We start from the raw sequence: 26,848 nt of genomic DNA, 5'->3' as shown, positions 1-26,848 counted from the left end.
AACCCCCATTCCCTCTCATGTTTTAAAATGTGTATGCCCGGGCTCCAAACTATATAAAATATATATATATATATATATATATATTTTAAAATTAATTTATATATATTACTTTTTACCAACATGATACTACTAACACACTTCTATGTAGTCACCCTGTGCATCAGCAATGTGTTTACCTGTTCCGCAATGATGTTGGAGATTGCAGGAGGTGGCACAGTGTCATCATATGCACAGGGTGTGGATTAGGTATGCCTGAGTCAGCCACTGATACCACCAATTGACATGTGTGTGTATGTGTGTTGGTGAGGGGCAGCAGTACAGGGTGGGGCAGTGTTGGTGCAGTGTGTGCATGTATGTGGTTGCCCTAGGTGTTAACATTTTGCATGTGTGTATGCACGCACACAGTTCCACCTCATGGCTGCCATATACAAGGGTTTGTGGACAGCCACAGACTGCACCTGGCAGGCCATACAGATCAGTGTCTGCGTGCACGGACACGGTACCTGTGCCTGGCAGGGGTGCTACGGACCGTATCCAGTACAAAGCCAGACTGGGTACTGTCATAAGAAGCAGGAGTGTGTTGACTGGACACAAGTCCCTGTTGGGACTGTCCAGAGCCACGTGCATGTGGTCTCCTGGGGCGTTCCGATGACAGCACAGACCCAGCATTGCTGGGGCTGCTGCTGGCACTATGGGGGCGTGCGCGAGCCTGTTGTCATCAGCGCCGACTGCCAGCTGCTGCTGCTGCCGGCATACGGCCACGTCGATGCCGCAAATGCCCACCATTGCCCTGGCTCATGGACATCTGGTTGTGGAACTGCTGTAATATGTCCCCACAACGTCTGTCTATGACATCGGTGAAGTTACGGATAGCATCCGCAATGTCACGCATACTGTCTGTCATGGCTGTGCGACATGCTCTGAGCTCCCTCAGACCCTGTCTGGTGTACCTTTCCATACATGACTGTGCCTGCATGACAGTCCAAAACATAGCTGAGGTTGACAGACCTCTTTGGGCTCGTCGGCCAGAGGCAGTACGCCCACGGATGCTCCCACGAGAACCCATGGGCAACTGTCTGTGTGGTACCATCGGAGGACCCTGCCCATGGCTGCTGTGTGGGGATGCATGTGCCACAGGTACCACATTACCCTGGTCTATGACCACTGTATCCTGTCCATCACCTAGGGACAATGGTGACAAAGGATGTACAGGCAGGATGACTGTGCGCAATGATGGGGTTGACAGCTGTGTACTGTCAATTGGCTGACCAATGGCAGACCCTGACACACCTTCCTGTACCATTACACAAATATCATCATTACCAGTAGCCGTGGCACAGGATTCAGGTTCCCTGCTGCAGGTCACCAGAGCAGCCCCAGAACCTGTGGGATGAAGACAGGAAACACAGTTTACAGTCTCCAGACATTGTTACCAGTGATGCACTTATACACACATGCACACATGCACACATGGAAACATGCACACAGGCACGCATGCACACATGCACACATGCACACAGGCACACATGCACACATGCACACATTGCAGACATGCACATGTGGACACATGCACACGTAGACACATGCACACATGCACACATGCACACGTGGACACATGCACACATGGACACATGCACACATGCACACGTGGTCACATGCACACATGGGCACATGCACACACGCACACGTGGTCATGTGTACACATGCACACATGCACACATGCACTCATGCACACATGCACACATGCACACGTGGACACAGGCACACATGCACACATGCACACGTGGACACAGGCACACATGCACAAATGCACACGTGGACACAGGCACACCTGCACACATGCACACATGCGCACATGGGCACAGGCACACCTGCACACATGCACACATGCACACCCCGCAGTATACACACAGAGCACTACTGAGTTACACTACTGTTACTAGCATTATCAGGACTATTATAGGTTATGTTAAACACACTCACCAGCATGGATGGCCTGTCTTGCTGTAACCCTGGAGGGACCTGCAGAAATGATGAGATTAATGTCAGTGGGCACAACTGTGCCATTGATATTGCATATGATACAGTGTACAGAACAGTCAGGTGTACATATGGCATGTTACCTGCACGCTCCATGTCGTGCTGCTGTGTGGAACCAGCCTCCATCATAATGCAGGTGTACTGCTGTTGGTGTTCCGGGGCTGGAGCCACAACACTTAGGAGTAGCCCCTCCAGTCTGGTGAGGGGGGGATGTGTGGCCACCCCACCTCCTGTGGCGACCTGTTGCCTGTGGATATCTGATGCACGCTGCCGGACACTTCGGATTAAATCACCGCAGTGATGTCATACCTGCTCATATGTCCTGTTATGTGTGCCAATATCATTTACCCTATGGACAAGGTCTTGCCACAGTGCAGCCCTCTCCTGCTGCTTCTGACTGGTGTGGGAAAACAGGATGTCATACTCCCGCACAAGGCTCTGCTGGATCTCCTCATCTTCCGCCACAGAGTAGGCGGGGTTACGCTGTCGCGCCATCTCCCTGGAAGAGAACACAGACAGGATATCAGCCAACCATGTCAGCAATATATGGCACACATACTATACATGATACTCATGTGTAGTGATATACTACTACTCCCATATGTTGAATGTGTGTGTGTCGTGTTGGATACACAGGTACATGGCCAGATATCAGTGCTCAGCCAACACCTGTGCAACAATACCTGCCACATTCCACACAACATAGTAGCATGCCCCATCGGTCAGCGCACACTGCCAGGTGCAATGCACAACCTCACTCTGTGGGTTCATCCCAAGGTACTGTATGTGGGACACCGTCCACTACTGTGATGTGGACAGACGTTACTCGGCCTGGATATACATATCCCACCACCACCACCAGCACAGTAGACTACTTTGATATGTATGTGATTAGACACGTATTCACTTGCTGGGACTGAGATGGTATCCATGCAGCACACTGGGCCAGTGGAAGCCACAAGCCACACTGCTGACCCCTTTGCAAATGCTTACCATGGACATGCCATGGATTGCATGGAACTTGCACACACATGTCTAATCCAGACCCTATGCACAAAGGTTAGGCATCCTGTCTGGTGGACCCCAGACAGAGGCAGATTGTATAACAATAGCAGGAGGCTACTGCAGGACAGAGCACATTCACATTAAGGGAAGGCATCTGTGGTCAGCACTGGTACTACGCTATGGTCCGTTATAACAACAGCCACGGCCTACTCTGGGAGGGAAATGGACACAAACACTATGGATGACCACAAGGCCTTCTTCAGTTATGTTACACATATGGACCACTTGCCTCAGATATGCTCTGTGTTAATCCACACCTACTTAACATTCACCAAACACATGGATATTGGCAACAATCCTGCAGACATGTTCGGTGCACATATCCCCCCTCCTTCTCCCCCACCTTTAAAATATTTATCCCAGCTGGATGTAACCTCCCTATCATCTCACATGTCCAGGTGAGGGCCGCCCTCAGCAGAGGAGAACACACAGCATCACTGTGACCTCGTGGCAGCCCTGGATGTGTGCTACCGGCACTCCGAGAGGACATACCACCGCATATAACACTGATAGTTTATCTTGGCCGTACTACAGGATATGTACTTGGACAGTGGCATACAGAACAGTGGTCCCACACCACTAAGGGGGCACTTCAACTGACCCTGGGAATTACCACATCATATGCATAATGGGCCTGGTCTGCTAAGCTATGGAATTATGCAGTATGGGATGCATATGCAGTGACATCGGGTACCTGCAGACACTTGTTCCCAGCCAGTGTGCCTTTGGGATGGGCTGATCCTGACTTTTGAACCTGGCTGACCTTTCAAAGCAGTCACTACAGCCATTGCTGGGCCAACGCACAGACAAATGCTGCCAGGATCCTGGCCTATGACTGATTGACATGTGATGTATGGTCATCCCCTTTTGGTGGAACTACGTACACACAACATATCACATGGACATACCTATGGATACAGACCTATGACACATTTGGAGGGTTCACAGTATGCACACTATTAACCTGCTACTTTGCATTACCTCTGTTTGTCGCAGCTGGTTGCGTTACCACAGCTTCTGCTTGCTGCTGCTACTGTCAGTGCTGACAGCTTCGGGTGACAGAGTCACAGTGTCTGACTTTTTATTTCTTTTTTTGCTCTCTCTCTCTCTCTCTCTCTCTCTCACATCTCGCTCACCCTCTGTCTGCTTACAGACAATGCAATGAATGTATTGCATGTGGGGAGTGTTAGCACTGGATGCTTTTGTAGGTATCTGCATAGGTCCATGTGATGGCCTCTGCACCAATTGTAAGCCAGCATTTGCTAATTGCATACAGCCAGTTGTGTACTGATTGCAGTTCTCACTGTGATTTCAAGTCAGTGTTATAAAAGGGTATGTGGGATAGGCATTGCCCTTTCAGATTGTGAGGGCGGGGACCATGCTGGTATGCTGTGGACAGTGTTCTGTGAGTGTAAAGGTTAGTATCTCTCTCATGCTTCAGGCTGTGTTGTATATTCACAATTCTCCATTCCTCTCTCATGTTCCCTGTAGCAAGTGTGTATGCACATTGACTCCTACAACTATATATATATATATATATATATATATATATATATATATATATATATATATGTACATATACATACATTTATATATATGTACTTTAACTGACCTTATTATCTACAAGCTACCAACTAGCATGGCTGTTTCTGTTCACACACTACTATTATGGAAATCCAGTAGTTTTTACAGTAATTTTAAATAACATGCTTTGTGTACTACACATCCTATATTCCCTTTACATTCATCCCTACCATTACATGTTATATTTATTTTAGCAGAATGTTTTTGTATAAGAGTCATGGCTTAGTGGTAGGTCATACAGACTAGTGTTTCCAAGGTCCTGGGTTCGGGACTGACAGTGGGATTTTATTTTGCTTTTGAACTGAGTACAGGACCTGTCAATCAAAGTGACTAAGGCACTTTTAAGCAGTTGTAACTGGGTTAGCGCTGGTTTGCGCGGAGCTCACGCATGCGCACTGGCGGTTAGCTCTGCGCACACACGCGCACACCCGCTTACATGCATAATTTGAACAGAAATACACAGTCCAACAACATGCAGGGTTAATTGATGGCAACAGGCCATCAGGTGCGGATTTATGAACAGGGCAGATGCATCAACAGACATGCAGATATATATGACCCAACAGGACACACGTCCAGGGGTGTTAATTGTGATTGCACATACCATTTTCACGTGGAATGGGTTATATGTGGTTATAGGGTGGGGTAAAGAAAGTAATATTAACACCTTCGAATAACAATACATATGCTGTACATTTCTAATAGCTACAGTTATATACACACTACTGTTCTAACTACAGTTTCCTAAATGATAACTATTTCAACTTGGTGATAGGACTGTTACTGCAACATCTATATACATTTTAGTGTTCTTCATACACATTCATATCTAGCTTTGTTCAGCTACATCATCTTGCTACATTTGCTTTATATAGCTGTAGACAAGTGTGGATGTTTGGTATATCAGACAATCATCCTATCTGCATATTTCAGACTGAGAGCAACATATCCAGATTTTGGGATACACATTCCACATGCAGCAACACTTTGAACAGATTTTGTGTTTGGTTTTGAATCTCACATGCATTTCATTCTGTCTTGACTGCAGTATACTTTATTCAGGGGTTATTACTACTGTATTGCTGGATTCATGACACTTTCTCACACTCTCTCACTTGCTTTCATTTTACTATTCAGGATGATACTTACTTCTAAGCTTTATTGACATGTTTTACCTTTAGTTATTACAATCCTTTCCAGCAGTCTCACTTCTGTCATGTTTCAGTATTTCCACAGGGATATATTTCACACATGTGATTTCATCATCTTCTGCAGCTATACTTCTCAGCCTGCTGCAGGTTGTGTACTATTTTCTTACAGGTAGGGCATTTTTATTTCAGAATATATGTCAGACAGTTTCATTGTTCAGTTTAACTTACAGGCTGAAATACACTTTTGTAATCAAGCATGACTTGCAGACACTTTCACACTGTTACTTGCAGATTTTATTCCTTACTGACTACACTGCACTCTTTTGCTGACTGTCATACTTTTATATTTCTTTACGGTTACTGGTAGTGGATTACTGACCTGCCTGGTGGCGCAACCGCACCAGCCTATCGCCATAGGCTCCGCGCGCAGAACGGACACCTGCAGCTGTAATATAAATGAAGTAATATTGGAATACACATCTCCATAATATCAGCTAGTTTAATTTCTTACATACATAATTAAATGTTACTTACTCAGTAGTGGGGCGTTGGGTGCTTGCCGGGCCTCCTGGATCCAAAGGTTCAGTTGGTCCTGCTTGTGTCTCTTCAGGTCTGCATGGTGGTGACGGACCTGCTCACCAGTCTTTGGAATCCCTGTGGCACTGGTGAGATCATGAGCCAACCGGTCCCACGCCTCGGCCCTGTATGCTCCCCAGAGGACCTGGCCCTGCATGAGTTGGGCCTCATGATTATGGACTAGGATCCAGACCATGTACCTGGACTCCTCAACACCCCACCACTGTGCTCGGAAGCAACTACCCTCTCCTACTCTTGTCATTCTGCCTGCAGGTCAGTTCTACAATCGTTTATGTTGTGTATTCCCGCCTATGGGGCTTATATAGTCCGTTTTTCCCCGCACATATCTGTGATTGGCCATTTTGGAATTGTATCAACTTCAGTAAACCTGCATTGTCATGCTGTAGTTTGTATTCATTCCTATATATTAGCTATTATTGCATTTCTAGGTACTGCTGTCATGGCTTAGTGGTTCTGTACCTTGACTATGGTGTATAGTATCCTGGGTTTGAACCTGGCCACTGCTTTTTATTTTTCATGACTGTCTAGACATGCTGAGGGGTGTGTCTGTGCAAAGGCAGTTTTGATACGGCTTGCTCAACGCGTTGCCGGTTAGCTTGTTTGCACGGGTGCGCAGCTCCGCAAATGGGTACGTTGGTTTAAGCCTCATTTGGCTATCGGCACGCATATTACGCTCAGCTCAGTTAGGGGCACATAGATTTAGCATGTTAGACCACTGCTCAGCTACAGGCACTCATTTTGCACCAGTTAAACCACTGCTCATCTACGGGCAGATGCACTCACTCTGTTAAACTGTAGCTCAGCTATGAGCACATCTGGCATTTTTTATTCTTTTGTTACCTCACATGTCTTCAATATAAATGGGCTATTTCATTACATTTTACATAAATTGTGGTTTTATGTGTACATATTTGTCAGGGACTTGTTTCCTGCTTATTTTGCAAAAAAAAAAAAATTGGTGTTGTGGGGGCTCGAACCATGACTGCCTGCTCTTCAGCCAACATCTCTACCGCTACACTATTGCTTCCTGGCTTATTTTGCATATTTAGTTCTTATATGTTTTCCCACTGACTGCTAACTGTAGCTGCACTATGGGCACGCCCGCGCAAACGAGCGCACTCACGGTTAAACATTTTTACAATTTTAAAAAAATATATAAAACATGTTTATTTATATGTTTTCTGTTCATAGTCTGTAGGGGTATGTGTTGTGTTCTGTTTATTCACATTTCCGTGGACTCTGTCGTGGGTGTTTACTTTGGGTACTTTTCCTCTTCTGGGGGCGTGTCCTCTTACAGGGCTCAGCCTACGGACACGCCCCCTACTGGCCTTAAGTGTGATTCAGCATGCTCTCATTAATATGCAGAGCATGCTGACATCACTCCGTTTAACTGCAGCCTCCGTGTATGAGTTATAACTCTTACACGGAGGCTTCGTGAATCCTGCCCTCAATCTTTTTTTATGTAAACAACATGATTAAATGATCTGTATAAGATGAAATGCATCTGTATTTTATGTTTTGTAAACAATAATGAATCAAAGGTGACCATATTGTCCCTGTCATCTTCTGGTAGAGTCATTTTTAGTAAATGAGACTAAAAAAAAAGAAATAGAAGGACCATACTTTAAAAAAAGAAACAGTTGTTAAGCTCACAAAAATGCTACTGCTTTGAATATAAATGAATATGAAACTGATAATCAGCAATGAATGTGAACTTGTGGGCAAATAAGAGGAGTTGCCACACAATACACAGAGTAACCACTAAGAATATTATCGCCTGAGCAAAGTACTGTCAAGGTAGTTTGTCATTCTTTTCAATCAAGGAATGTAATTAAATTATCTTACAAGTAAGAGTGTCTAGATATTTTAGTCATTGTTATAGGCATCACATCATGTCCATGGACAGAATAGCATATCATTCATTTGTCATAATCCACTGTAAACTTAGAACTATATATTGGTCTGATACATTACAAGCGGAGTAAGTTAAAAACAACGAATCACAGAAAACAACATTTATAAGCTCATCTTTTAAATCTCCTTGGCTAGAGGTCATGTATTTTACAAGAAACCACAACAGCAGAGTAAGTAACATGAACAGTAACATCAAGTGTAATGCTTTGTAACTAGACTTTCTTAGGTTTCTAGTATATTTTCAGCTCTTTATTTATTTCATATATTTACAAAGTAACATGAACTGTAACATCATGTAATCCTTTGTAACTAGACCCTCAGGTTTCTAGTATATCTACAGCTCTTCATTTATTTCATATATTACATGAACTGTAACATCAAGTGTAATGCTTTTAACTAGACTTCCTCAGGTTTGTAGTACATCTTCAGCTCTTCATCTATTAAGCCCTTATCAGAAAAGTCATGAGTATTCATAGGTGCATAACTTCACAGCAATATACAGGGCTAATGACCACCAGGTTTTATAATCCTAAATATGCAACCCAGCCCAATTGCATCCCTTTGTAACATGTCTGTCTTAATTGGAGGATTATGCTTGTTAGGAGAGGTGTTTGTTAGGAGGCTGCAAAAATGTTATGTAGGGGTAAATTAGTTAGGGAATGTTTACTTTAAGCCTCTGTCTATAAGAGACATGGGGGGTCAACCTGGGGGGGGGCAGGTTCACTATCAGGATGGTTATTTTAAAAATATAAAAGGTTCAATATACAGACAAGTTGATGGGATTTTTCCAAGGAATGTGTGTGTGTGTGTGTGTGTGTGTGTGTGTGTGTGTGTGTGTGTGTGTGTGTGTGTGTGTGTGTGTGTTTATTAGAATTTTGGGATTCTTCCTAACCATATAAAAGAAGTAGGACCAGCAAATATCTTACACTTTTATGGTTTTGAACTGAATGTAATTTCTAATTCCACTGTCCCAGAGGGATAAAGCCCTAATTATGAGCCAGATGACACAAGTACAGATAGCAGTGAAGTGCTAAAAGATCAGACTGGGAAGAGAGAAAAATGATGAGGCAAAGCCTCTGTCTCTAAGAAAAGGAGCATGGAGCACATGGCCAGAATGCAGACTATGAGAAGAATTCCTGTTGCAGACCAAAAATCACCAGTCACTTGCCATTCAAAAGCAAGGTCAATGATGGAATGCATTGGACCAAAGCAGGAGATATGTCCATTGCATATGTCCAGTGAAAGCTATCTCATGAAGATACCGTTTGTATTCTAAGTTACAATGTCTAGACTTTTAGATAAAGATCTAACTACCTATAGTGGGTGACTGTACCACTCCCACTACTTATCCCTCATCTTCTAGGAAAAATAAGTAAACCATAGTGCTCTTACCTCTGAAAAATGGTATGTTTGATAGACAGATGTAGGTTAAGAGAAAATGAGATACATAGACTGTTGTAAGGGAAGATCTGAACATTTTTGGAAAGGTTTTTCTTAGTTCACTATAGTGGAGAGTTCTTTTGACAGTGATCTCGGTTTGTATGTTGATATGAGGTATGGAAAGTTATTTGAGAAAGACGCTACTAAATGGCCTTTGCTGGTCACATTAGATCAACAGTGACATTTCAGGGAGGTTTTGGAACATAATGATTTGGTTATTTTTAAGATTATAGTTATAATTAATAATTATAAGGTAGTTCAGGTATTAAATGCTTGAAATGGTAGATCTGGCAGATCAAGATGAGAGGATAAACAATTCCATTTTATCTCTTTGAAGTCAAATTTGTCTTGGAAAGCAATATGCTGTATTGGGTAAAATTGCTGTTTGACAGCAATTCATTCTAATTTTCCAGCTGTGGTGTCCTTTGTGTAGAGTTTGCCTCCATGTCCTCTGTCACCATTTTTTTTCGTTCACGGCATTGTCCATGTGACCTATGATAGACCAAAGTTCCATACAAGACTTGATTCTGTCTTACACTCATTGCTTGCTGGGATAGAGTCTGTCTTCTCTTGATGCTAAAGTGGATCAAAATGGATATTGACAATGGACTAATAACTATTCGCAAGCAGAGTATCACTCATTCTGTTGCTAATGGTTTGTATCATTTATAGTTTCAAAGGAACACCTAGAAAGTTTCACAAGGGTGGAGGAGGTTTAAAAGACTGTCAAAGGCATGAAGGGAATCCAGTTTCAGTTTTATGGGCTATTAGTAATAGATTGGCTTGTGGGAATAAACCAAAGGAGTTTTTTTTTAAGATATAGGACAGTCTGAGAAAGGAATATATCGTGAATTTTTTTGCTGAAGGTGTAGGCTGGCTTACGCTAATTTAGTTAAAGTATTTATATATTATTTAACTTTGGTGGGATTCAGCAACTATTTGGAATCATTGGGATGTGGTGTGTTTAAGATACAGTAATTTCTAAATTGTTGTTAGTATGGAACAAATAAAAATATCAAGACTTATGGAAATACATTACCCCTTGAAAAGCTTTGGTGCAAGAGTTGTGGTATGCAGCTAAGGTTTTGCTGAGGAAAATAAGAAATAATGCATACGATTCAGCTTCTTTTGGTTGGATGTACTGAGGTGTTTAGTGAGAGTTGCTTAGGAACACGCAGAAATGAGGCAAAGGTTTCAGTATGGCTGAATATAACAATTGTAAAGAAGTGTTTTTTTATTTTATTGGTCAGATGTATAATGATTTGAAAGGGAATGGTCATCAGGTTTAAGGTTTTCCTCCTTATTTATGAAATTTTAGCATGTAGACATCATGAAATTCACATTTTTTCCTTAGGAGTGGCTGCAAAATTGGCTTGTACAAGTTTCCTATTTAGTGCAAGTAAGAGGGTAGTCAGTAGATGATCATAGTATATTTAGTCATTAATGATACATCTTCATTGTTGAAAGTATATTGGTATGGATTATCGTACACCCATTTCAGGAGTGAGCAGTGGACAGAGCAATGAAGAGCCCTAGAGGACCGGCACTGACTACAAAGCGGACAATAGCTTAATTGACTGGTTTGACTTTGATTTATGGCTTAGTGTCAGCTTTTTTTTTTTTTTTTTTTTTTTTTTCATTTTGAAATTTAGGGCTAAAATGAGGTAGGGTTTGTAATATAGATAAAGTTTATTTGGAGTTAATGGATTAGGCACCATTTTTAAAAGCAGTTTTCAGATATGCAATGTTAAAAACTTTTCGCAAATCAGATTTTGCAGTGTAAGTACATTTTGGTTTGCAAAGAATTGTGTCTAAGAGCTTCAGAGGCAGGCAAGAAATGTAGTGGTTATTGAAAGCATTAAGTAAGTAGTCAACAGCAGAGGTTCTAGGCAGGGTCTGAAAGCTGATGGTTTGAGTATTATTATTAAATATGAGAAGATTTTGGATAGCGATCCAACGTTACATTGGTTTCATTGTATGCATTTGTCAGAACATGCATTAGATATCCTACATTTGAGTATGGGGAATTCAGATGCACACCTCTACATTGTCCAGATTTTCACAGAATGTCCAGATTTTTGCCTCATATTTTTGGTCCATTACTCATATAACTTGTATTTTTCTGGCAAATCACTGAGGATTGAAATAATTAAATAATGGCATACATTTGAGTTATAGAATTCATATCCTTCAGAAAATACTGTACATGTTAACACAAATCCTGTTATACTAGCAGCTTCCTAAGTTTATGAGTAATATTTAAAATCTGTTTCTATGTATGAGTCTTTGTCCACCTATTATTTTAGACTTTGTCCAGATTTTTTGCTTTAAGAGGTTGAGATATATTAAGATGGAATGAAAGCCTTAGGTTAAAGAGTAACAAAACGCTAAGTCATTAGTTTATTTGGGTGCTACAGTGACTGAAACCGTGCTTGGTAGGAATAGTAAAGATGGGAGGTTTGATGGTATAGGTTTAAGAGGGCAATAATTTGAGTGGAATGTTATTTTCACTAGGTTGTGCCTGGCAATGTATTGTTAATATGACTTCTTAAGATTGTTAATAAGGTTTGCATTTAATATGGACCAAGATCTGATGCTGCCATAGACATGGCATTGCCTATATAGGCACGTGTTATATTTTAGGACAAATTTGCCAACTGGTGTCTGAACTTGCAGATATTCATAATAAAGGTTATCTGATATAGTAAACTTCTTTGCTGGAATTCATTAAAATACCTGCTGAGTGATATTATGTGCTCTTTTACAAAGATTTTAGTCAAAACATATATTGCAGAAAATCACTTTTGGGGTAAACATTTTTAATTTACCAGAACTTATTGCATATTCCTAAAAAATGATGAATTTTATCATGTGCCCAGTTTTGAAATACCATCTGACTAGTGGTTTATAACATCCTTTCTTCTCTAGTAACTAAGTACATTTTTTATAACATCAGTTCACACATCTACAATGTTCATGGATCATCAAATACAAATCACATCACCATTCAATTAGTTTGTTATTCTTTCATTACTAGTAAGTCCATCCTTTGCTAATAATTACCTGTTTGAACTTTCCCTTTCTACCATGTTTATTCCTGCTGCATTTCTATGAAATATAGTTATTGCTATATTCGCATCACAATCTATGCTACTCTGTTTTTATGTACCCCATTTACTTGATATTTGATGCTCAGCTTAAATAATTGTGATTCGTACAGTTACAGTAATACCACATTAGGGTCACGAAGATTTAACTGCAACAACTGCATTCCAGTTTCTTTGAGATACAGGCTGAAAGCCTAACTCCTTAATGAACTTTCTATTATGCAGATAAGCAGGCAGATGAGTGCACGTATTAAAATGATTCTCAGTATACAATAAAACAGTATAAGACTGTCAACCACTGAGAATAATTTGTAGACTTCTTTCACTTCTAAAAACAGTATTATATTAGGCTAACTTTGAAAAAAAATCAACATTGATGCCTCACAAGATTGAAGAAATATAGTATTCATTTTCATCTTTAGATTGTCAGGAATGAAAATCAAGGCATTTATTTAAACCATGTTCAGTCTCAGAGTCATTGCATAAATTGGAAATATTCCAGAAGTTGATTACAGATGCATTGCTTATTTACTATGCTACTTGGAAATGAAGGGAAATCTGGAGTGTTAGGCTTCACTGGTGACAAAATGAAAGAAAAAAAATAAATAAAAAGCTTATTTGTTATCAGCTACTGGTGGTCTGTCTATAAGGCAAATATTGCTATTCCATGCATGTATTTATGTTTCTGAGGGAGAAGTTAATTCTACCTTTCTTACCAGCGCTCCCTCTTCACACACAGTGCTGCATATGATAAATTGTCTCCATGGTTACAAGATTTAACAAAGGAAACTTAACCTAACTGACAGTCTATAAAAGTAGCCTGATTTGTCCAGCTGTAACTAAGTTATAACAGAGTACATTTTCTGGCAGTGATTAGCTGAGGATGGTAACAGTCACATCAGTTCACTGCAGTATGAATAACATTTTTCTACTGCAGATGGATAACTAGGAGCCACACCATTATTTCAGTGAATAGCACAGATCACTTCCTATTTAGACTGAAATATCTTTATATACATTCATACCTCTGAAGTAAAACTCACCATAAATGTCCCTTTATAAGTTATTTATTATATATTATATGATGATGGTTTTAATGAATATATGTTTGTGTAGGTATGTGTGTGTGTGTGTGTGTGTGTGTGTGTGTGTGTGTGTGTGTGTGTGTGTGTGTGTGTGTGTGTGTGTGTGTGTGTTTGTATCTGTATGTGTGTGTGCAGGTATATGGATAGTATATAAAATGTGAATAAGGTCTCTAACATAAGGCAGGGTGTCAGGTGGTGGGAGATACCACAGGAAATTTCATTAGAGCATAGATTGTGTTCAGTGATAATGCATTTCTGAGCCTAATCATGTTCACAGTCTTTTTACAATGTACGTCTTATCATAACACACAGTTCTCTGAAAAAAAACAGAAGGACACAAAGTGAATATACACATTCATGTAGTAAACCTCACTGCTGCTAGTCCAGCACCATGTTTATCCAACATCCCACCCAGTCTGAGGTCACAGGTGCAGTCAAAATGAAGTGGGTCAATTTAAGAATAGTAGGCTAGAGAATAATTACTATGCTACTTTTCATGTTTTTTTTCAGATTCAGAGTGCATCCAGTAATATGTCTAAAAGGGTAGGGATGGCATTAAATACCTGAAATGCAGCCTTTTATTTTCTTAATTTTGTGGTATAAAATGAATGCTATTTGACAAAGCAAAACATCTGCATCATTGGTCTGCTTTATCTGAGTTTGTCTCTAACATGTATTCTTCATTCACACCTACAAAGGTAATATGATATGAGATGCAATGTCTTCAGAGCTGAGTCTTTACACACCATTTTTTAAGACCCATTTGTCTGTAGAGATTTAGAAAGCTCTGGGGTAGCTTATTGCTATACACGCATACTACACAGAGGAAACCTCTCTAAGCCTCGCACTAAAAATAAACTGCAGGTAATCCTCCCAGATAGTGTCTGCACACTACAGAGTAGTGCTAGAAATTTACATTCACGAGCATGAACTCTTAATGGAATACCTGCAGACGAGCCTACTGTAATGTTGTGTTGACCCCAAACCATTAAGCAGTGCAACATGCCCCATGGATGCAGATGAAATTCAGACTACAGCTGTCAGGGTAAAAGGTTTCTTTACAGACTTGTGAAAAAATTCTAACACTTACATAATATAGTAGGATTCTCAGAGTATGGAAATTTTTCAAGACTGGAATGATCTTTGCACACTTCAACAGTCTTCAATGTGAAATATATCTCCAGCAAATTATATTTATTTACAAAATATTTTTAACAATTTTCTAAAAGTAAACAAAATTGGCCACTGTTAAAGAAACCAAACACATGCCTAGAGAAGGAGGTGGCAACATATACTGATCATTCATTAATGATTTACCTTCACAGCTGGGTCCAGTCGTTAGCAGAAAGAACTAAGACTATGAGCTGTTAAGTAGTTGCCTATAATAATCCAGGGCTTGATTTCATTTGACTAATATGTTTATCTGAGAAAGTAGCCTGCCCAGTCAATGCTTTGGGGGAGTTTAAAACCTGGACAGGGCTCCTCAGTGATCTACTCCATATTAATCCTTTCATCTGTCCCCATTATTGAAATAGCTTAGTTTGTTCTCTTTTGCATGTCTGTAGCAGGGCTAGCAAAGATAGTATTCATGTGTTCATCTTGTCAAACAAATTAGGTAATCACTGTCACTTTTGCCAAAATTAAATAGTAAACTATCCCTTACTTTAAGAAGCAGAAGCCTTATATCTTTTGTTTGTAGAAATGCATTTCACACTTTTGGGTGAGACAGAGCTGAGCAGATTGGACTACAGAGTCATTTTCACATCTCATTCCTCAGAGAAATGGCAAAAATTGTAATTCTACTTGACTTTTCAACAGACTATTAGGCTGTGGACAATTCTTGTGACAATGAGAGTTGTGCTGATGGAGTCAGGGGCTACCTTGGAGTTAGAAAACTGCCCTCCTTGTTTGCAGAGCCTTCTTTGGATTTGCTCTCAAGTTGATCAAACCACTGATGCTAAGTTTTACTGCCAGGGCATGAGATATTATTCTGAATGAAGACTGAGTCTATCTGGGGAATGCTGAAAGGATACCCTCACATTTACCAAGAAGCAGAGTCAAGACAGCACTCAAAGCAGTATGGGGGAGGATTTCTGCCTAAAAATTTTCATATGTTAGTACCAAAAAAGATGAAGAAGTAAGGGCAAAGTCACATGGACTCTGTTGTGTTAGTGAATTTAATCCCTTAGAGCAAAGGAAACAGAGATACAACTGAAAAAGTTGTGTTGGAATGTACAGGCCCTTTTTGGAAACAGTCTGAAACCTGGCATATAGGTTTTGATAAAATATTTCCAGACATAATGTTGTAGAAACAGTGCATAAAACTATGGACTAAGATATATGGTACAGGCAATATTCTAGGGGCTTGTAGAGGATACTGTCTTTCTTTTATTACATGCTGTGTAATGAGGTATAACATAAAGTGCCTCTGCACATAACTAGGCTTCTCCTAAACAGGCTTATTGCAGAAGATCAGAAGAGACGTTACTGTCCAGTGCTCCTTACCAAAATTCGGAATGCAATAAAGTCATGAAACATTTGTAAATCCCCAGGGAGAGTTTGGATCTCAGCAGAATTTTGCCATGAAAAGGACATGATGGAAGATTTGCAGGAAGTTTGAAGTGTTGCCTGGGAAGTCTAGCTTCTCTAAGTATCATATCAGCATGACACAACAGCAGTGATGCTTAAGCCTATTAATCATTATTTAAAGATGGCATTTTACAGACCAAACTCTCCTTAGTGTAGAATGTAAGATCTTTAGAAGGACAGAGGCACTAAGAATTCAGAAATTACTGCTTATGCTCTTTCATCTCGATCTGTACGGCTTTGTGAAAGGCCCACACATTCTGCAATATTAGTAGCAGATCACTTGAATAATGGGGAAAAACACACTTCTTAATTATTTTATGTAATGAAAAAGCATTTAACCATCTAAAGTAGGGCTATCAGTTTGCACAACCACTGGTTTTGCTTCCAGTAATTCCTTGGCAAAGGGCTGACCTTGTTGTGAAAATATAATCACATATACAGTATCAGTGTATGTTAGTTACAGAATGAGTCAAGGGATGCCTTATGTTTCCATTGCTGTTTGTTTTGGACATAGAACCACTAGTCCAAGCTGTAAGAAAAAGCAAATATATGAAAAGTCAAAGCTGAAAGATGGAAGCACAAGTTAAATCTAGTCAAAAACTATCTTATGATTTTTCTTGCAAATCTTAGTGAGATGTCAGAACCACTGTGGAAGGTGCTGTGGACATGTGAGTTTTGATGTTCTCCTTTGATAAACAAAAGGCTGAGATAGCATATATGCAATGTATCCCACTAAAATAGATAATGGAGAAGTTCAGTTTTATCTGGGAAAATACATTATTTAAGTCCCTTGGGGTAAAATTGGAATTCTGTCATAAGGAGGTGATCCTGGTGAGCTTTGATAAGGTTACTCAGATAATAATAGAATATACAAACTGCTGAAAATGATTAGCATTGTTAATGGAGCAAATGATCCTGAATATCATAAGGTTTCTTTTCCCAAAATGACTGCCACATCTTGAGCCTTACATATTCTCTCTGCCCCTGAAAATACCCCAGAAGTAGCAAAGACAGATTCTAAAATATGATTTTTTTGCCATAAAAATACTATTGGCACATATTATCAAATAAGGACCGACATTTTGAGGGGTTTGGTATCCCCAACTTAGAATGCTATGTATCTGAGGGGTGGAACCAAAAGTGTAGACATTGTGGCCTATACCCTTCTACTAAATGCCCTGGTACAAAACTGAGTATTCAGATTTACCAATATGCTAGTTTAGAGGATGGGAAGGACTCAGAATCAGACACCTATTCTAGTCACTCATAGTATAACTTTTAAAGGTCTCTGTATGACAAATACTAGTGTCAGACAAAATGCGCAACATTCTTTGAACATGCACATCCTAGAAATGTACAGACATAAATTCAAAGGTCAAAGTTATTTTAGAGACCTAGGATCTAAAGTTATCGCTGTACAGAAATCAACTTGCCTTTGTGGAACTCACAGTCATAATGGAAGGTTGGACTAGAGCTGTTATGTAGATTTTGTGCAAGTCATCTGGAGAAGCAGTCAGCTTTGTAGGAGAGGGCTGCCACAAGAATTAATGGGACTTGTTTATGCTACAAACCTGGATCTTACAGTCTCTGATCCAATGGATCTTTTCTATTTTAATTAAAGCCCTGCAAACTTCAAGCAACAATCCGAACTACATGTTACGGACACTCCATCTGAACACTGACATAAGCAGCGTATGTGTTAATCTCCAAAAACAAAGAGGGACTAATCTGCTTATTTAGCTTAATACTTTGCGAATTCCTAATATAATTTGGCTTGCACACTACGCAGACTGTTATTTATCTGGTGTAGTAAGAAAAACGTAAACCAGTTAACAGGATCCCCCACACCCTATATTTAGTTTAATCTGCAGAAGTATGGAATTGAAGTATATTCCTTACAAAAATTAAATAAAGTTACCTACAGAAACAGGCTGTTCATAAGGTAAAACAGTAGGAAGCCTGCAGTTGTTTGCTTTGTGGTTAGCCCCGCTCCATTTGACCTCACTAGGTTTGGGCTCACTATGCTTCCCTACCCTGCCCTAAATTCCCACCTGCCCCCACTACCTCTAATTTTATATCTAACTAACCAATCCCACTACTCCCTTAACCAGTCCCCAAGCTATACTACTCTCTCTCCTTACCTCCAACTACCAGTTACCTTACCCCTCCTAATCACTGTCCACTTATTCAACCCTTGAAGATGTACTCTATCATTAAGTCAGCATGCCCTTTAAACCATCTAACACTACTTATACGCCTCCCCATTCTACTAGGTGCATACTACCAAACTGCCTATGAAAAACAATACCTCCTCAGCTATGACTACCCCAAAGCCCAGACCACAGCTTTCCTACCCAGTTGCACTATCCCAAATAAACTAGACCTTAATATTCCAATCTACCACAAGCCATTTAACTATCACACAAATAAAGCTAAAGATTTACCTACCTCTACTAAGACTAGATGCTATCTATACTTAATTCTCAAACTAATCAAACTTATAGCAAGTATCCAGGCTGCAATTCTAAAGGATGGAGACATTCACCCTAACCCAGGCCCACTAATTAACACCTGCATATTCAACAATCCCACTATTCCCATCTACCTCCAGCAAAGATCCTTATCTAATCTCATGGCAATTCATCTGAACATCAGAAGCATTAAAGACAAACTACAGGACTTACATGCTCTCCTAGCTACCTGTAACCCAGACATTCTTGGTCTTTCAGAAACCTGGCTAAATCCTGCCATAACAGACAATGACATTCTCCCTCCAGGTTATAACATTCTAAGGTCGGACCATATAGGCAAAATGGTCGGAGGGGTAGCACTTATATATAAAAACACCCTTGAAATGATCAAATTAGCCCCTGACCTTCCCACATACAATAATGCAGAGATCTTAACTGCCAAAATTAAAATTAACAATAGAAAACATATCAATATTGTCTGTGGATACATTCCCCCAGATAACAATATAGGTACCTTAGAAGGTATTCTGAATGGACTATCTAAAGCTAATCCCAAGAAACTATTATTCTAGGGGATTTTAACATGGACTGGAACCTATGTTCCTGACAAACCCCAACCACCTATATTAACATATATGGATTCTCCCAACTAATAAAATCTCCCACTAGATTCAATAAAAAGAGTAACAAAGGAAGTGTATTAGACTGTATACTCACTAACCAACAACCTCAGAACTATATCTTGGGAAACCTCCCAGATGACTTAAATGATTACCTCCCCATCTTTATCATAAAAACCTAAACTAATAAAATCCATCAGCCCATTTATCAGACAATCAGGAATAAAAAGAATTTCAATCTGTACAGCTTCCAATCTAATCTAATTCGTTGTAACTGGACCATACTCCATCATTTGCCTTTAGATGAAGCCGTAAACTACTTTAATTCCAACTTTCTCTCTATCCTAGACTCACATGCACCCCCACGTACTTCCAGAGCTAAACCTAAAACAGTACCTTGGCTTACTAAAAGTACCAAAATAAAGATTTCTGAAAGAAACTCAGCCTGGTCCAAATGCAGAACCACAAATATATCTCATTTCCTCTCTGCTTTCACTGGCTTGTGTGAGTAAGCAAAAAAAATATAATTTTGTGAAATCACCCCCTTCAACTATTTAAATTTCTTGGCCATCCTACTGTATTCCATAGTACCAGAATACAAAAGTGACCAGCCCCTTTCAATCTATCTTGCTGTTTTAAAAATAGTGACTCTCCACTAAAACTTAACTTTTTAGGCAGGTAAAACTTCACTTTCACATCTAACTTCTCTAGTGCACACTGCAGTGTTTAGGATAAACCATTTTTTTTTCATCTTACCTTTAAGCATCCCTGTGACTAGCACTTGCTCTAATACCTACTGGAAAGCACTTGGAAGCCTTAAATTGATACAAGCACTCAACTCTCCTTGTTAATAAGGAGAAATTAATCGTAGACACTAAGCAGCCTATAATTGCAAAGTACCTTGCTAAGGCAAGAGAAATCAGCTCCTGTACTTTACATAAAAAGCACCAAACCAGGCATGTCCAAGGGTCAGCTTCCGGTGATTTCTCCAGACCACCTGGTGAATCTGGGCATACTGGGGCAATGCAGCAATTGCCTCATGTACAAAGACAACCCTCTCCTCCTACCACCTAACACTACAACCTGTGAGAGATGCACTTACATAGCCAAACTGGAAGCAAAGCTCTCTCCACCCAAGATTGTGCTAGACAGTCAAGAGGAGAAGGTTAGCATCTGCACTAAACCTCAGGCAACACATAGCCCTTCTAAACCCACATGACCAACACCCACACATAGCAACATTAAATCCACATATGCGGAGGCCCTTAACTGTAACCTGCCCAAGCAATAAGGACCTCCGAAGCTGAAATGCAAACACCAATCACAACCAAAGTGTCACATAGCTCACAACACCAGTGTGCCACCCAGCAACAGCCCTTAAGACATGACAACGTACCTAACACTTTAGTCATAGGTGACTCTATAGTCAGGCACACTGATGTCCCACTCACCAGGCTGAACAAGGCGAAAGTTACAGTCAACTGCTTGTCGGGTGCCAGGATCCACCACATAACGCATGCACTCAAATCACTCAACAACAAGTACAAATATGACTCTGTCATTGTCCATGTTGGAGTGAATTACTTGAGACGTACCTCCCTGGACTACATGAAAAGAGACATGGAAGAACTCTCGGATCATGTGGCCCAGACAGGTATGGCCCTAGCTCTGAGTAGCATCCTGCCTTCGCCCAGAATGATACCACAATATAAGGACAAAATGATTGATTTTAACAATTGGCTAAGCTTCTGGTGTCATTCAAAGGGGATCCAGTATCTGTCTGCCTAGGACGACATGATCGACAGACCACGATGCTTTACCAGAGATGGTCTGCACCTGTCACCCCTGGGATTCAGGTTACTGGCTAAGGCTCTTGCCACCCCTATAGTGCCTTTTTTTAGGCAAAGTTCAAAGGACAAAACCTCCACTGTAACAGGTACAAGCATGCAAATTCTGAAGGTAATGCTACTCAATGCTAGAAGTCTAAACCTCAAAATGCACTCTCTCGAGGCACTCCTAAAAATGGAGAACATTGATATCTGTGCAGTAACTGAGACCTGGTTCAAGGCTCCAGAGACCACCCCTGCAAAACCAGGCTACAACTCTTACCACACTTTTCGGCCACCAGACCAGGACCGAAACACCAAAGGTGGAAGAGTGTCCATATTCACCAAGGATATTCACACCACCAAGCTAGTTGCCCAACACAATGTGTCTGAAATTCTCCAGGTGCAACTCACTACATAAGACTGCAATCCAAACTGTAGCTTGCTACAGATCCCCCACCATGCCCCAAGACTCTCACTGCACCTTTCTAAACATATCAGCATACTAGAAAATATTAAAATGCAACCAAACACCCTAATAAAGGGTGATTTCAACTACCCTGCCATTAATTAGGAAAACTACTCATGTACCAACACCTTTGCCCACTGGTTCTTGGAATTCATAAATTCCAACACCCTGGATCAACTAATCCATAGTCCCACCAAACCCTAGACCTGGTCATTGCCAACATGGGAAATCGATGCTCCACACCTATGGTCACCCCCTCATTGGTCAGGTCTGACCATAAGCTAATCACCCTTAACATCCACATCCCACCCCCACCCCCAGAAAGGAAACTTCCATAAAAAAACTTCTCCAAAGCCAACTTCATGCTACTCAAGCTAGAAGTGACAAACTTCATGACACCCATGCAGATGGGAACTGAAAGTTTGACTGCTGAATCCTACACTAAGGCACTGTACGAGCACATTCACTCAGGCATGAATCGTGCCATCCCAAATAGAACCAAGATGCTCTCCTCGAAAAAAAGGAAGCCAATCTGGTGGTCCCCTGCCATAAACAAACTTTACAACAAAAAGAAAAAAACTGTTGCAGAAAAGAGGAAAATCCCAGGATGCAAAAAACTCCCTTACCAGCCTCAGTAAGAAGCTGAGATCCCTCATAAAATCCTCCAAAGCTAGTTATGAAAATAAAATTGCCAAAGATTCCAAAGACAACCACAAGGCATTTTATAACTATGTCAATAATCTAAATGGCAATGCTCAGATCTCCTCTGAGCTCCAACAGAATGGCATTAAATATACTGATCCCAAGGATATTGTCAATATCCTGGCAGATCAATTCAGTGGCAACTTCATCCCCGTCTCACCCTCTAAACGGCCCATCTCAATAATGGAAGATTGCCAAATTCCGGTAATAATGGTCACACAGGTAAAAAATGCACTCTCCAAAGCTAAGAATACAGCATCCATGGGACCAGATGACCTCCCAGGCTGTGTATTACATGAACTACAAAATGAACTGGCACCTTACCTAAGTGTCATGTTTAATCATAGCCTCATCTTAGGCTTCATGCCCACTGAGTGGCGCACAGCTACAGTTATCCCACTCCACAAAGGGGGGTACACCTTGGATCCCGGGAACTACTGCCCCATCAGTCTGACGAGCCTGATCTGCAAGGCCATGGAACGTATTATCATGTAACTTATAAACAAAGACATTGGCAACCTACAAACACTGGAACCCACCCAGTTTGGGTTCATGAAGGACCGATCTTGTCTCCTGAACCTGATTGACTTCTTCAAATCAGTCTCCAGAGCCATGGATGAGGGTAAGGCAGTCCACACAGCCTATCTGGACCTTGCCAAGGCCTTTGACACCATCCCCCACTCTGGAATCATAGATAGACTTACTAAGCTGGGCATTAATCCCTACATCACTCGATGGGTTGCCAACTGGCTTACTGACAGAACCCACACTGTAAAAGTAGCCAACTCCAAATCCAGTTCCAGACAAGTGACAAGTGGAGTACCTCAGGGTTCAGTCCTGGGACCGCTCTTGTTTGACATATACTTCTCTGAAATACAGGCCAACACTAAAGGACTCTAGCTAACATAGTTCGCTGATGACTGCAAACTGGGAGTCATTATTGAATCCCCAAATGATGTGGATACTCTACAAAAAGGCCTTACAGAAACAGATGATTGGTGCCAGAGCCATGGGCTCAAGCTCAATGCCAAGAAATATATAGCTATCCCCTTTAGGAAAAAACATGTACCCATGAATTACAACATAGGTGGCAGTACACTAAACACTGAAAGTGTGATAAGGGACTTAGGGACACAGGTGGACAGTGGTCTCGACTTCGATAACCCCATCGCCACAACAGTCAGGAAATCCTTCTATGTGGCACACCTCATCACTAAGGGCTTTTCATCCAGAAAAAAGGAGGTCATTGTCCCACCGTACTCATCCCTCATTAGACACATTATAGAATGCAATGCCCCATTTGGTATGTACCTCTCAAGACATCTGCAACAACTGGAAAGGCCGCAGAAATACCTCACTAAAAGAATCACAGGCCTAAAGCAGATGCCCTACGCTGGCTGCCTTAAAAAACTCCAGCTATACTCTGTCGCATATCGTCTATTCAAAGGCAATCTCTGCTTAACATACAAGGCCATGTCAAACCCAGAGCTGTTATACATGCTACACTTAAAGAAATCCCAATCCCTCAGGGACACACGCTCCAGGGATCTAAACCTTGTCATCACAATAAACAAAACATGCTGGAGGGATAGGTTCCTGACCCAGAGACTCCCCAGACTCTGGAATAGACTGCCCAAACATGTCAAGCAGAGTGCCTCTTTGGCCCTCTTCAAAAGGAACCTTGACAATTGGATGGGAGAAAGGAAATTCACCCCTGCGATCACGTCAGTCACCCTGCTAGACAGGGGTCCAGGGAAGTAAATAGTGTGGAAAGAAATAGCCTGGATATTGTTATGGCTAGGCTTGTATAGGCTGTAGGGCTGATAGCCTAGTACCAACCTATGAAACTATGAACCTATGAACCAAATCTGTATCTGACCAGCTCTACTACAGGCAACTTAGGAATGACACAAAAAGAGCTATTCTAAAAGACAAAAGAGATTACTTCCATAACCTACTAACTAAGCATCAAAATCAACCACAAAAGTTATGGGCAGGTATAAATAAAATATTAAGACCTGGCAATGTTACCACACCAACCTCCTCTTCTCCGGCTGGGACTAGCACTGTCACTCTATCAGATACATTCAATAACATCTTTACTGATACCATACTCACCCTAGCCAAACAGCAAACAGACACCTCTACTGATGGTCTGGAACTAAATGTCACCAATGACAAAAAGACCTTTAGCTTACAACCTGTCCCCACTAGTTACATTAGAAAACTCTTGACTAAAATTAAACCAACTATCCTTGCTGCTGACTGGCTCCCAGCTGAATACTTACATCTGGCAGCTGATGTCATTGCTGTACCTATCTTGATCCTAATAAATAGGACAATCACTGAAGCCACCATTCCCCACATCTGGAAGGTATCACATGTCATACCTCTGCATAGAGGTGGAAACTCTTTAGAGTTATCCAACTATAGGCCCATAGCCATCCTCTCACCATTAGCAAAAATCATGGAAAAGTGTATTCATAGCCAGCTTATGCACTACCTAATCCAGAGCAAACTTCTCACAAACTCACAACATGGCTTTAGACCCTATCATAGCACCACAACAGCATTGCTATCATTCACAGGCACCATCAACCAAAATAAGAACAAAGGTAAAATCTCATCCGGTCTCTTTTTAGATCTTTCTAAAGCTTTTAGTATGGTCAGTCATAACAAGCGAATACTCTCTCTTCGTAAACTTTCCTTACATAATCATACAATCAACTGGTTTCAACATTGCCGTCAAGGTAGAAATCAGGCAGTGATCTGGCAAGGTAGACTCTTCACCCTTCTACCTGTTTCATTAGGAGTTCCACAAGGCTCCATATTAGGTCCTCTACTACTCTCAATCTTTGTTAATGATCTACAGTCGGCCATCCCTGAAGCTACCTGTATATAATATGCAGACGACTCTACTTTGCTCTGCTCAGCTAACTCCCTCCCAGAACTCCAGTTACAGACCCAGAAAACATTTAACTTAGTCGAAAGCTGGTTCTCTAGCAGACATCTACTACTAAATGCTAACAAAACCAAGTTATTCCTGTTCTCCCCAACCCATCACTTCCCTCAGGTCACCTTCAGAGTCATATCTAACAACGGTACCATAATATTCCCTGATAGCCACACCAAACTACTTGGGGCACTAATTGACAATAGTCTGAAATTTGACCTTCATGTTAACCAAATAATTAAAAAAGAAAACAATAAAAAACTGGGCTCAATATACAGAAACAAAGCCTTCTTAACCCCTTTGGCCAGAACCAACACAGCACACACCCACCTACTTTCCACTCTCCTGTATGCCTCCCTCATTCTTCCTAACCTCTCTAAAACCGAACTAAATAAATTGTCTGCTACAACCATATTGCTAGATTCACTACAGGGGCTGCCTATCGCACACATCACTGTCAAAATCTAAAACTACAAAAATGGCTTGAATTCCCAAACCTACTACTGTACAATCAGCTTACAATAGCCCATATAATACTTACCCAACCAGACAGAGTTCCGGGTATACAACCCTTAATTACCCCTTACATCAGCACCAGACCACTGAGATCTATTGATAAATTAATGGTAAAAACCTCTAAACCTGCAATCACGCCGGTGACTCAGTATTCTTCAATTACAGAGCAAAAGTTTGGAACTCACTTCCCCCTGACTTAACCCTCGAACCCTCTTTAACAAAATTTAGGACTGCAGCAAAAAATTATTTCACCAACCATTGGATATGTTCCTGCTCTAGGCCAGGTTAATGTCCCTTCTTGGGCTACCACTCTATTATGCTTGTTGCTTTATATTTTTCTCTTCCTCATTTCTTCTGGCATTTCTACTCAGTTATTATATTGCTCCCTACACCTTACAACCCAAACTTACTCCTTAATTTTCTCTCAGCTTATTATCTCCTGCAATCTTTCTTTGTATTAATTATCTGAACTGTTGGCATTATATTTTTAACTGTATTTGTTAAATTATTCTTGTATTTCTGGAGCTTTTCTCCCCTGGGCCTCCATTAAAAATGGATATGTATCCAGTTGGACTTTCCTGGTTAACAAATGTAAAATAAATAAATAAAATAAAAAACTCTATGACAAAGGCAATGTAATGTTCTTTCAAAACATTACATCAGAATATGACATCCCAAAACATATTTCTATAAGAATTTCCAGTTATGGCACTGTATTA

Source organism: Protopterus annectens, chromosome 7.part0 (genome assembly GCF_019279795.1).
Source record: "Protopterus annectens isolate FY-2018-M chromosome 7.part0, PAN1.0, whole genome shotgun sequence".
Lineage (NCBI taxonomy): Eukaryota > Metazoa > Chordata > Ceratodontiformes > Protopteridae > Protopterus > Protopterus annectens.
The sequence above is the reverse complement of the archived record's forward strand: the minus strand, read 5'-3'. Positions refer to the sequence as shown.